We start from the raw sequence: 11,399 nt of genomic DNA, 5'->3' as shown, positions 1-11,399 counted from the left end.
TGTAGAATAATATAAGTTTGATACCACTATTTCAATGCTTATATTTATGAATGTTTATGAATAAAATGTGGTCATTGCATTGTGATACAATTTAAAAAATCTCAATGAAATGAATATGTGTCTGAAATTATTTTGGTCACACCAGAAAAGGATAAGATATATTCCTATCAATTAATATATAAAGTTATCAATATCATAGCATAACAAAGATTATTTTACTGGGAAATATGATTTCAGTAATATTATATTTAAGACACATTTTTAATTTGTAGAAAATATTTTAAGTAATAATCTTGATTTTTGTTATCATTGTTAGAGACCACTTAGACCATTCTGAACCATAGTGAGCCTGTGTATAGAAGAATGAAACGCTTGCCCAGTATTGTGACATTGTCATAAACATTCCTATGTTTGATTCCATTGTTGCAGCAACTATTTTCAATCCATTTTATCGAGTACATTTCTCTTTTTCACTGACCTTGATTTTTATTAAGCATGACATATTTCTGCAGACATTTGTCCCTTGTGATATCAGGTCCAAAGCACACATGTCTAAATGACACCATCCTCCCTTCTAAGGAACATTCTGGTTATATTCTTCCAAAACAAATGTCTTTGTTATTCAAGTTGTCAATATTCTTCATCAAAATCATAATTAAAATACATCAATGCTTCCACATTCCTTGCATATTATCCAGGTGAAATTATTGAAAACGCCTTGGCTTGCTCTGGCACACTTTAATTCTCAACAATAGCTTTGCTTTTTAACACGTTAAAAGATGTCTTTTGTAACAAACTTGCCTATGTCATTTGGTTTCTTGACTGTTGCTTCTATGCACATTAAATGTGGATCTAAGTAAGATGAAATTCTTGAAATGTCAATATTTTCTCCATTTATCATGATGTCTAGTGATCCAGTTTAGAGGAGTTCATTTTCTTTATATTGAGTTTTAATCATAAGTACGTCAAGCCCTCACTTTCAGCAAGCAAGGTGGTGTAGTCTGCATATTGAAGGTTTTTAATAAACCTTTCATTATTATGCCACACACTTCTTTACAGAGTCCAGCTTCTCAGATTGCTTGTTCAGCATACAGACTGAACAGTACTGACACCCGCATTTCCTGGGTTTTGACTATTGTATTTCCTTGTTCTGTTCTACTGAATGCCTCTTGATCTATGCCTCTTGATTGAAATTCACAATCTAATGATTTACATCTTCAGTGAAACACAGATAAGCATATTTCAGGTGTCTATTTTCTACTTTTAGCTAAAATCAATCTGAGGTCAGTGATGCTATCCTGTAAATCTGGCTTGGAGTTCTGGCATTTTCCTGTTAACATACTACTCAAACTAATTGTGAAATATCTTCAGCAAAATTTTTCACATCCAGTGGAATTACCTTTTTTTCTGGTATTGGCACAGGAATGGATCTGTTTCAGTTGATTGTCCAAATAACTGTCCTCCATATGCCTTGTATCTTACCAGAGAGCTGTTATGATACTGCATCTATTTTTGGAAACATTTCAATTTGTATCCCATTAAATCATGGAGCTTTGTTTTTCATTTCTTATTCCATTGGAATCACAGGTCTTTAAACAGTAAAATCATAGGTCTTTAACCTCATGAAAGTTTACATCTTAACCAATGTTTTTGTACAGTGCCTTGTTGTATTTCTTCTATCTTCTTTCTGATACATCCTGCATTATTAATATTTTTACATATAGAATACTTTAGCATTGCCATTCTATGCTTTCTACTTGAAAATTTTCAAGTACCTGTCTATTAGCAATAAAACCGGGCAAGTGTTGGTCATTTTTAATTATATAATAATATGGTCTTATATGTTGGACTGGTACTATTCATTTTGAGCCAAATCATCTGGTTTAATTTTCTGGCACAACACTCATCTATCCAATTGTTGTTCTATGGTGGATGCAAATGCATTCATCTTTGTGCTTTATTTTCTATTAAAAAGGATTACACCATAACCAACTATGGAATACAGCAAAAAGAATGGGAATTTTGGCACAAGTCACTGGAAAAAATCATGCCAAAGAAGGTCACTCAAGGAGCTGGATTGACAGAATAGCTGCAACAAGGGGCTCCGATATAACAACAATTATTAGGATGGTCGAGATTGAGCAGTGATTAGTTATGTTATACAGAGCATTAGTAAGACTCAAAACCAACTCAATATCACCTAACACCATCCTCATGGTTTTTCTTAAGTTTGAACTCATTGTTGCAGCCACTGTGCTAATCTGTTTTGCGGGTCTTCCTCTTTGTCACTACCCCTTTACTTAATAAGCATGATGTCCTTTTCCAGGCACTGGTCTCCTCTGATAACATGTCCAATGTACATGCCACCACATCGCATCATTCTTGCTTGTAAGGAGCATTCTGGCTGTACCTCTTCCATCACAGATTTGATCATTCTTTTGATAGTTTATGGTACTTTCAGTATTCTCCAACAGCACTATAATTCAAATGCATTGACTTTTCTTCTTTCTTCCTTATCCAATGTCCAGTTTTCACAAGCATATGAAGCAATAGACAATTCAAATGCTTAAGTCAAACACAATTTAAGCCTCAAGGAACAGCCTTGATGTCACCATTTCCTCCATGTGCCTTAGCTATTCTGTGATTAAGAGCAAGTTTCAGTCTCTTCTCACACTCACGTTGAACTTTTCTTTCCTGTCTTTCTAATACCTTTTTCTTCCTTCAGGATAGATGCTTTTGATCTATTTCCAAAGATCATCTGATCTTCATCAGTGTTCAGTTAATCAAATATGTTCTTGAACTGTTCTCAAAATTCACGTGGGAGAGACTCAAGGTCGTATTTTGGTGCTCGTGGATTTGTTTTCGTTTCTTCAGCTCCAACCTGAATTTATATAAGAGAAATGGATGGTCTGTTTTACAGTTGGCTTCTGGCCTCGTTTTAGCTGCTAATATTGAACTTCTCCTTTATATCTAAAAGCAGATGTAGACAATTTCATTTCTGTGCATTCTATTGGAGAGCTTTATTTGTATAGTCATCTTTTGTATTATTAAAAAAACATGTATTTGTGATGAAGAAGTCTTTAGTCTTGCAAAAAACCCCTATCAGGGATCTCTAGCTTCTTTTCTATTACCAAGGCCATATCTTCCAACTATTGTTCCTTCCACTTCATTACCAAATTTTACATTCCAATTATCAATAATTATCAGTGAATCCTGATTGCATATTTGACAAATTTCAGACTGAGGATGTCAAAATTATTCAACTTCTATATCATTAGTTTTTGTAGTGGATGCATACTAAACAGTAACAATGGTGATTTGTATTGGGGAATCACTAAAAGTGAAATAGAACAAATATAGTATAAGATCATTTTTATAAAAGAAAAAATATATAAATGCTTTTCATATGAAAATAACCAGACTTGGCTGGTTACCAGATGTGATAGACTTGGACCAAGAAGCATAAGTAATAGAGTTTGGATATACATACCAGTGTTATATAGGCTGAAGGGAAAAATAATATTCTACAAGAGGGAAAAGAAGAAAAAACAAAAAGTGTGTAAGGGAGACAGGACAAGTTAGTGGAGGATTTGATAAGTTGCTTATGTTTTTGAATATAAAATATTGATCTGAAGTGTAAACATCCATATAATTCATAATAAAGACTTTCAAAATAAAATGGAATAAAGGACAAGGGGCACTTTCAGATAAAATTATCATGGTGTATTCTCATGATGGTAGAATAGAGAATAGATAGACCAAAATATGTATTTCACACTAGATGATCAGAGAAGAGTAATCACTACCATCAGGTGAGTATCAACTCATAGACCTTAATGTGTTTAGTTTGTTTGGTTGTTCAAGTCCATTCATAGGTACCTCACTTGAAACCAAAAGTCTTGTTCTAAAAAATTCAGCTTTTAAAAGACATATGTAGTGAATTTCTATTTTGAAGTATCTGTGATCTGCAGAAGGCCCAATTGACTAGTTAGAGATACGTGAGTAAATAGACATATTTTTACACAGATGAATAGTGAACTTTATTTTTTAAAATTTTATCTTTGTGAAATTCAGGACTTAATTGAAAAAAGGAAGGGAAAAAGTCATAAAATAAACCCTAATTCCAAGTTTAAAAACCAGATGGTTTCAAATATATTCTTGTACTTAACTTATATTCACAATGCAATTAAATTTTCTAGCTGCCTAGTTATGCATTTAGTACAGTTAAATCTGTTATGGTAAATTATGAAGCACATTGTACAGCTGGCCAATATTTTTTTTTCTCAAGACCTCATTAGAAATTACTAACGTATCTTTAAATAGTTTGAACATGTGGTGAACAATCTGAATTCATAGTTATGTGTTAGTCACAGAAAGCCCACTTCGTTGATCTTGTGGCACACACACACACACTATATATGTGTGTGTGTGTGTGTATATATATATATATATATATATTTAGAAATGGGTTTAGTGAACTATAATTTTTGTCTATCTCTAAATAGTTTTGATAAAATATCTTTCTTTTTTTAGTGCATTGATCTGTGATATAGTTTTCAAAACCATCTCACAGTGCTGTAACTTGTGATGTACTTAATGATTTTAAGGCCTTTTTATCCTATTGCTTATATTGTTATATCTAATTGATATTGTTATTTAAGATGAAAGTATTAAGCCCACATCATTTTTGAACTAGTTATTCTGCTTCTAATTAGTAATATTTCAATCAGTAGAATGTTATAACATATATGAAAAAATATTCAATCTGTCCAAAATAAGTACTAAATTTGGTTTCATATAAACCGTATTGTAGTTTTTAATGGTGAAAATATTATAAATCAATTATTTTCTCATCAATAATTTAAAATTATTTTTGCAATTATTTCTGTTTTTTACTATAGGTGTTCTTCAAGTAAAATTACTATATCTTATAATTTAACTATATATGTTGAAGGATATTAACAAAGTAGTAAATGTTAATTGATTTTTCTACATCTTACTCATAGATTAAAAAAATCCATTACATTATGCCTGCATGTATAAGTTATAATTTCATAATTTTTCATGGATAAACTATGGAAGTTATCAAATATTTTGTTTTTTGGGGGTACACAATTAACACTCAGGGAATATGTCAAAGAATAAAATGATATATTGTATTAAGTAAATATGCTTCAAAATGCTTTTTAAATTGTTCAAACAAAGATGTTACTTTGAGAATAAAAGTCAGCATGCTCCAAGCCATGATATTTTCAATGGATTCATATACATGCAAAAGCTGGACAATGTACAACAAAAATTAAAGAAGAATTGAAGCCTTTGAATTTTGGTGCTGGCAAAAAATATTGACTATGCCATTGGTAGCCAGAAGGACAGGAGTAAAGACTAGATAATGCTTATGTTATCAAAAGGAACCAGTTCCTGGAGAAAGAAATCATTCTTGGTAAAAGACAGGTTCAACAAAATATTTTTACCCCAAATACTCGTGAGTCAAAAATATTTGACTCCAAAAATTAATTTTAAAATAATATTACTACTTTACCTCTAAATATGATGGTCAATCCCTTATTTACCATTTTTGGTTAGAATTGCAATATTGCAGTCAACAGTAGGGGTTTGGGCTACTAAGTGAACTATCAAACATTCAAACTCATATATCACTGCAGAGGAACGTGGTGGGAGTTGCTGTTAAGAAAAGTTACAGCCTTAATTTCTCTGTGCATAGTCAATACTACTCAACAGCCGTGTATATATATATATATGATGCCAGGACCCTCCAACGAAGGTGGAAATAGTCAATATAATATATATATTTCCATTGTTAGTATAAAAATAAGGATGAAAGAACTATAGATTCCATTTCTGATACTATGTTCTCTTCCTGAAGTTTACCTCATCATTACAATGAAGTGCTGATTGTATATACATGCTAAGGAAAACTTGCAACCCTATGTCATCTAGTTGATTCTGACTCATAGAGACTTTCTGAGACTATGAAACTTTAAAGTAGCAGAATACCTTAGCTTTTTTCCATGAATGGCAGGTGGGTATGAATTGCTGACCTTTTGGTTAGAAGCTGAATCCCTAATCTAGAGTGTCATATGGGCTCTTTACACTAAGACAGCTACTTTATAAATATCCTCACTACAACAATACTCTTCATTGAAAGATATTTCTTTAATTTTATATGAAGAATATTTAAAAACATTTTCCAGATCTGTTTATGCCATTCTCCTTTTAGTAACTTTTCTATTTTTTCCCCATTACACAAGGATAACAACCAATATAATTAGCAAGGACTTTCAGTAGTCACTAAACTTAGAAAAGACCTCTATAGACTAATTTATACTTATTTTTATTATTCAATCTCTGTCCATTCTGTGTATACATTTCACAATTATAATATTTGATCTCAAACGTCAATTTTTTCCCCAAAGTGAGACAGGGCAATTGAGCCACGGTGGAGACTAACACAAATTATGTGTTGAATCCACTCATTACCTTTGAACTACATTTCCCTGAAGAAGGAATCGTCTGTCCAATTCTGAAGAAAGCACCACTGAAAACTTTATGCATAGACTAGAAACATTTTTAGATACTGAAGATCCAATAAATGAAAGCAGAACATTGCCAGAGATGTGCCAGAGGACAGGCTCCTCAGATCTGAACACTCCAAATATGACTGAGACAGCCGTGCCTTCTCAAAGTACATTGGACCGCAATGGGAAGAATAAAGGTTATGGGAGTGAATAATTTGAGACCTTCATTTGCTGAAGGAGCATGACTCAAAATGAGCAGAAGCAGCTGAAAAGTAAATTAATTATCAGAACTTAGAATGTATGAAGTATGAGTCTAGGTTCATAAAAAGTTGCCAAAAATGAAACAGAAGCATTGACCCTGGTAATATGAATGGAATAAAGGCTGTGGGAGTAAAGCATTCAGGAAGCTTCATTTACTGATGGCGCACAACTCAATAAAACAGCTGCAAGCATCATTTAAGAAACTTGTAAAATATGAAGTATGCTGTTCTTGTTAGATGCCATCGAGTTGGTTCCAAGCCAAAGAGGCCTCGTGGACAGGTGAACAAAATCCTACTGCATCCTGCACCATCTTCACAATCATTCCCACCTGTGAGCCTGTTGTGGCAGCCACTGTATGAAGCCACCTCCTCGAATGGCTTTTCTTTATTTCCCGCCCTCCAACTTTACCAAAATATAAAGTGTAAATCTAGGAAAATTAGAAGTCATCAAAAAAATACAATGGTATGCATGAAGTTCAATGTCTTCACCATTCCTTAGGTGATATGGACTGGTTCTCTTTTTGAGTCAGAAAATCATATGGTTTATTATGCTGGGAAAGACACAATTAAGAGAAAGAGTGTTGCAACCATATAAAAAATACATTTCAAAGTCTATCTAGTATTACAATAGTCTGTGATAGAATTATATCGCTCTACATTCAAGGATCTCCAATCAATAAAACTATTTTCCGATACATGCATTAACCACCAAAACTAATGCTGAAGAAATTGAGATCTTCTTTTCCAAAGTATTTGGTCTGAAATTGATCTGAGTTGTAATAAAGGTGTATAGATAATTAATGGTGATTGGAATACAAAAGTAGGAAACAAAAAAGAAGAGTAGCTAGAAAATATGGAGTTGGTGATATAAACAAAGTTGGAGATAACTAGATATAAAATTTGCATGACCAAGGATTTGTTCATACACAATTTAGGGGGTAGCCCATATGGTCATTTCCAGATGGAATTCACAGAAATCAAATTGAATACCACTGTTTAAACAGATGGAAAAACTCAATATCTGCAGCTAAAGCCAGGTCAGGGATGACTGTGAAATGTACCATCAATTGTGCATAAGTATGTTCAAGTTAAAGCTGAAGAAAATAAAACAAAATGTACCAGAGTCAAAATATGACCTTGAGTGTATTCCACATGGATATAAAAAATTTCTAGAGCAGATTTGCTGCACTGAAAACTAGTGACAGAAGACATTATGAGACATGGGATGACATCAAGAACATCATATGCTAAGAAAGCAAGAAGTAATTAAAAATACAGGAAAGAAAGAAAATATCAGGCAGATTCCAGAAAAGACTGAAATGTTTTCTTAATCTCCTAAAGTAGGTAAGAGAAATAGAAGAAATGATGAAGTCAAAGAGCTTAACATAATTTCAAAGGGCAGCTCAATAATATAAAGTAAAATAGAATAAATATGCACAGCCCAGAATTAGAAAACCAAAAGGAAGTACATCCTCAGCATATCTTAAACTGAAAACTCAAGAAACAATCTAAGCATCAAGTACCAATATTAAGAGATTCTATGGGCAAAATATTGAATGATGCCAGAACCCTCTAAAGAAGATAGAGCTAGTCATTATGCTGTCACTTCAGGAAATAATTTATGAGCAGGAGTCATTGGTACTAAAGGATGAAATTCAAGCTGCACTGAAAGCATTAGCCAGAAACAAGGCTCCAGGAATTATGAAGTACCAACTGAAATGTTTCAACAAACTGATGAAGCACGGGCCACACTTATTATTCTATGCCAGGATATTTTGGAGACAATTTGTCTAATTAACTGGAAGAGAACCATATTTGTACCCATTTCAAAGAAATGTGACCCAATGGAATGTTCAGATTATAGAGCAATATCTTCAATATGGAACGCAAGTAAAATTTCCTGAAGATAATCCAACAACATTTGCAGCAGTATATTGACAGGGAGCTGCCAGTGGTTCAGTCTAGATTCAAAAGAGGATGCTGATGTCATTGGATCGTGGCTTAAAACTGAGAATACCAGAAGATGTTTTCTTGGTGTTTTGTTGACTATGTCAAAGCATTTGACTGTGTGTATCATAAAAAAAAACGATGGATAGTCTTGAGAAGAATGTGAAATCCAGAAGAGTTGATTGTGCTGATTTGGAACTTCTACATGGATCAAGAGGCAGTCATGAGAACAGAATAAGACACATTATTTATTGCATGGTTTAAAATCATAAATGTACATCAGGGTTGTATCATCTCACCATACTTATCCAATGTGTATACTGAGCAAAAAAAATCATAGAAGTTGGAGTATATGCAGGAGAATGTGTCATTGGGATGGGAGGAAGGCATATTAACAACGTGTGATATGCAGATGACACAACTTTGCTTGCTGAAAGTAAAGAGGATTTGAAATACTTGTTAATGGAGTTCAAGGATTGCAGCCTTCAGTATGGATTACAGCTCAATGTAAAGAAGATCAAATCTTCACAATTGGACCAGTTGATAAAATCATGATAACTAAAGAGAAGATTGAAGTTGTCAAGGACTTCTATTTGCTTGGATTTACAATAAATACTCATTGTGGCCCAGCAGACAAGTGTCGGAATGTGTTATATTAGATAAATCTGCTGTAAAAGATGGCCTTTGAGTTTTGAAAAGCAGGGACGTTACTTTGAGGATTAAGGTATGCTTGATTCAGTCATAGTATTTTCAATCGCCCTATAAGAATATGAAAGTTGGACATTGAATAATAAAGAGTAAAGAAAAATCAATGGATTTGAATTGCAGTCCAGGTAAAGAATATAGAATGCATCATGGACTGCTAAAAGAATAGACAAATATGTCAAGGAAGAAGTCTGGTAAGAGTGCTCTGGAGAGGCAAGGAAGGTAAGGCTTGACTCACATTGTCAGGAAAAACCAGTACCTGCAGAAGGACATCAGGTTTGGTAAAGTGGAGGGCCAGTGAAAAAGAGGAAGTCCCTCAAGGAGATTGATTGAAACAATGGCTGCAACCATGAGCTCAACTATAGGAATAATTGTGAGGGTGGAACATGGCTAGTAGTGTTTTATTGTATTGTGCATATGGAAGCTTTAGGTTATAGCACCTAAATTTGATAGCAAGACCACCAACAATATAAATTATTATTGTTGGATTGAAGTTCTTGCCTAAATTTGGAACAATTCTGAGTAATATCCTGGCTGTTGCAATGTTCATTCTCCAACTCTGGGTTCCACATATTTATTGCCACGGTTTTCTAGATAACTCCCCAGTAATGTTTTGGTCCTCAAATCTTCAACCCAGATACTATTAATATAGTAACCTTATGTGAGATTGTCCTAATGTTAGACCAATTTCATTTGCACGTGAAAGCCTGTTAGATCTGATATAGCTTTATGTCAGCCATTTCATATTAAAAAGAGACACTATGCTTGGGAAAGTAGAAGGTTAGCAAAATGATAAAGGCCCTCAATGAGATGGATTAACACATTTGCTGTAACAGTTTAATCAAGCAAAGAAAAATTGTGAGACTGGCCCAGAACCTGGCAGTGATTCATTCTGCTGTGCACAGGGTTACTATGGATTAGACCTGACTGGATGTCACCTAACAACAACAACAACACAACAGCAGAGCTAATGACACTCTTAGAGGAGTCAGATGTGGATCTGCCACAAAAATAAATTTTCAGAAGGCTGCTGGGAGTAAAAAACGAGATGTGGGAAGCAACACAGAATAAGGAGGCAATGATAGAGGGGATAAAGTCCACGATAGAGGGGATGAAGTCTATACATCAAAGGGAAATGCAGGAGCTAATGGTTAGGTAACATAAGGTACACACAAGATCACGGATCTCATAAACAGACTAGAGTAGCCAGAGAACCATATCAGTGATCTCAAAGACAATCAGGCAGAATTCAGGAAACAAGAAAAAACATCAAATAGATAATAAGGAGGTTGAAGAAAACCTGAGATCAATGACAGTTTCTATGAATAGACACAACATTCGAATAATAGGTCTATTGGAATAAGACACAATGAAGAAGCCGAAAGTCATATACAAGGGTTCTTAGGTAAGACTAAGCTCAGACCTATCAGCAGAAGCCACGAAGAAGAGGAGAGAGTGGAGTAACATATTCCAAAAGCTGAAAGAAAAAAATATCTGCGAAAAAGTCTTCTACTCTACAAAATTCTCTATTAATATAGAAGGAGAGATAAAAAATATTCCAGGACAAGAAAAAACTCAAAAAATACACGATAAGACACCCAACCCTGTGGAAGATCCTTGCCGACTCATTATTTTCAGAAGACCAACATTCACCAAGCACAGGCAGGAGAATACCACATAGCCCAACTGCACCCAGAAGCCAACATGCCTATAACAATTACTAAGATAACAGGTTCTCAGAGGAACAAGAAGGCAAGAATGAAGCCCCACACATAAATACAGCACACTAATATCAAGGGAGATAGGAAAACACACAATACAAAAGGCAAAAGATGACAGCAGTGAATCCTGCTATCAGAGAAAGATAGATCACTGGGAAAGAAGCTAAGCAAGGAGCTACAAAGCTAAACACCACAATTAGGCAACTGAACCTGACAAATATATATAT

Source organism: Echinops telfairi, unplaced genomic scaffold (genome assembly GCF_000313985.2).
Source record: "Echinops telfairi isolate 266 unplaced genomic scaffold, ASM31398v2 ScPeMD7_7468;HRSCAF=8506_0, whole genome shotgun sequence".
NCBI lineage: Eukaryota > Metazoa > Chordata > Mammalia > Afrosoricida > Tenrecidae > Echinops > Echinops telfairi.
Note: the sequence above shows the minus strand (reverse complement) of the source record.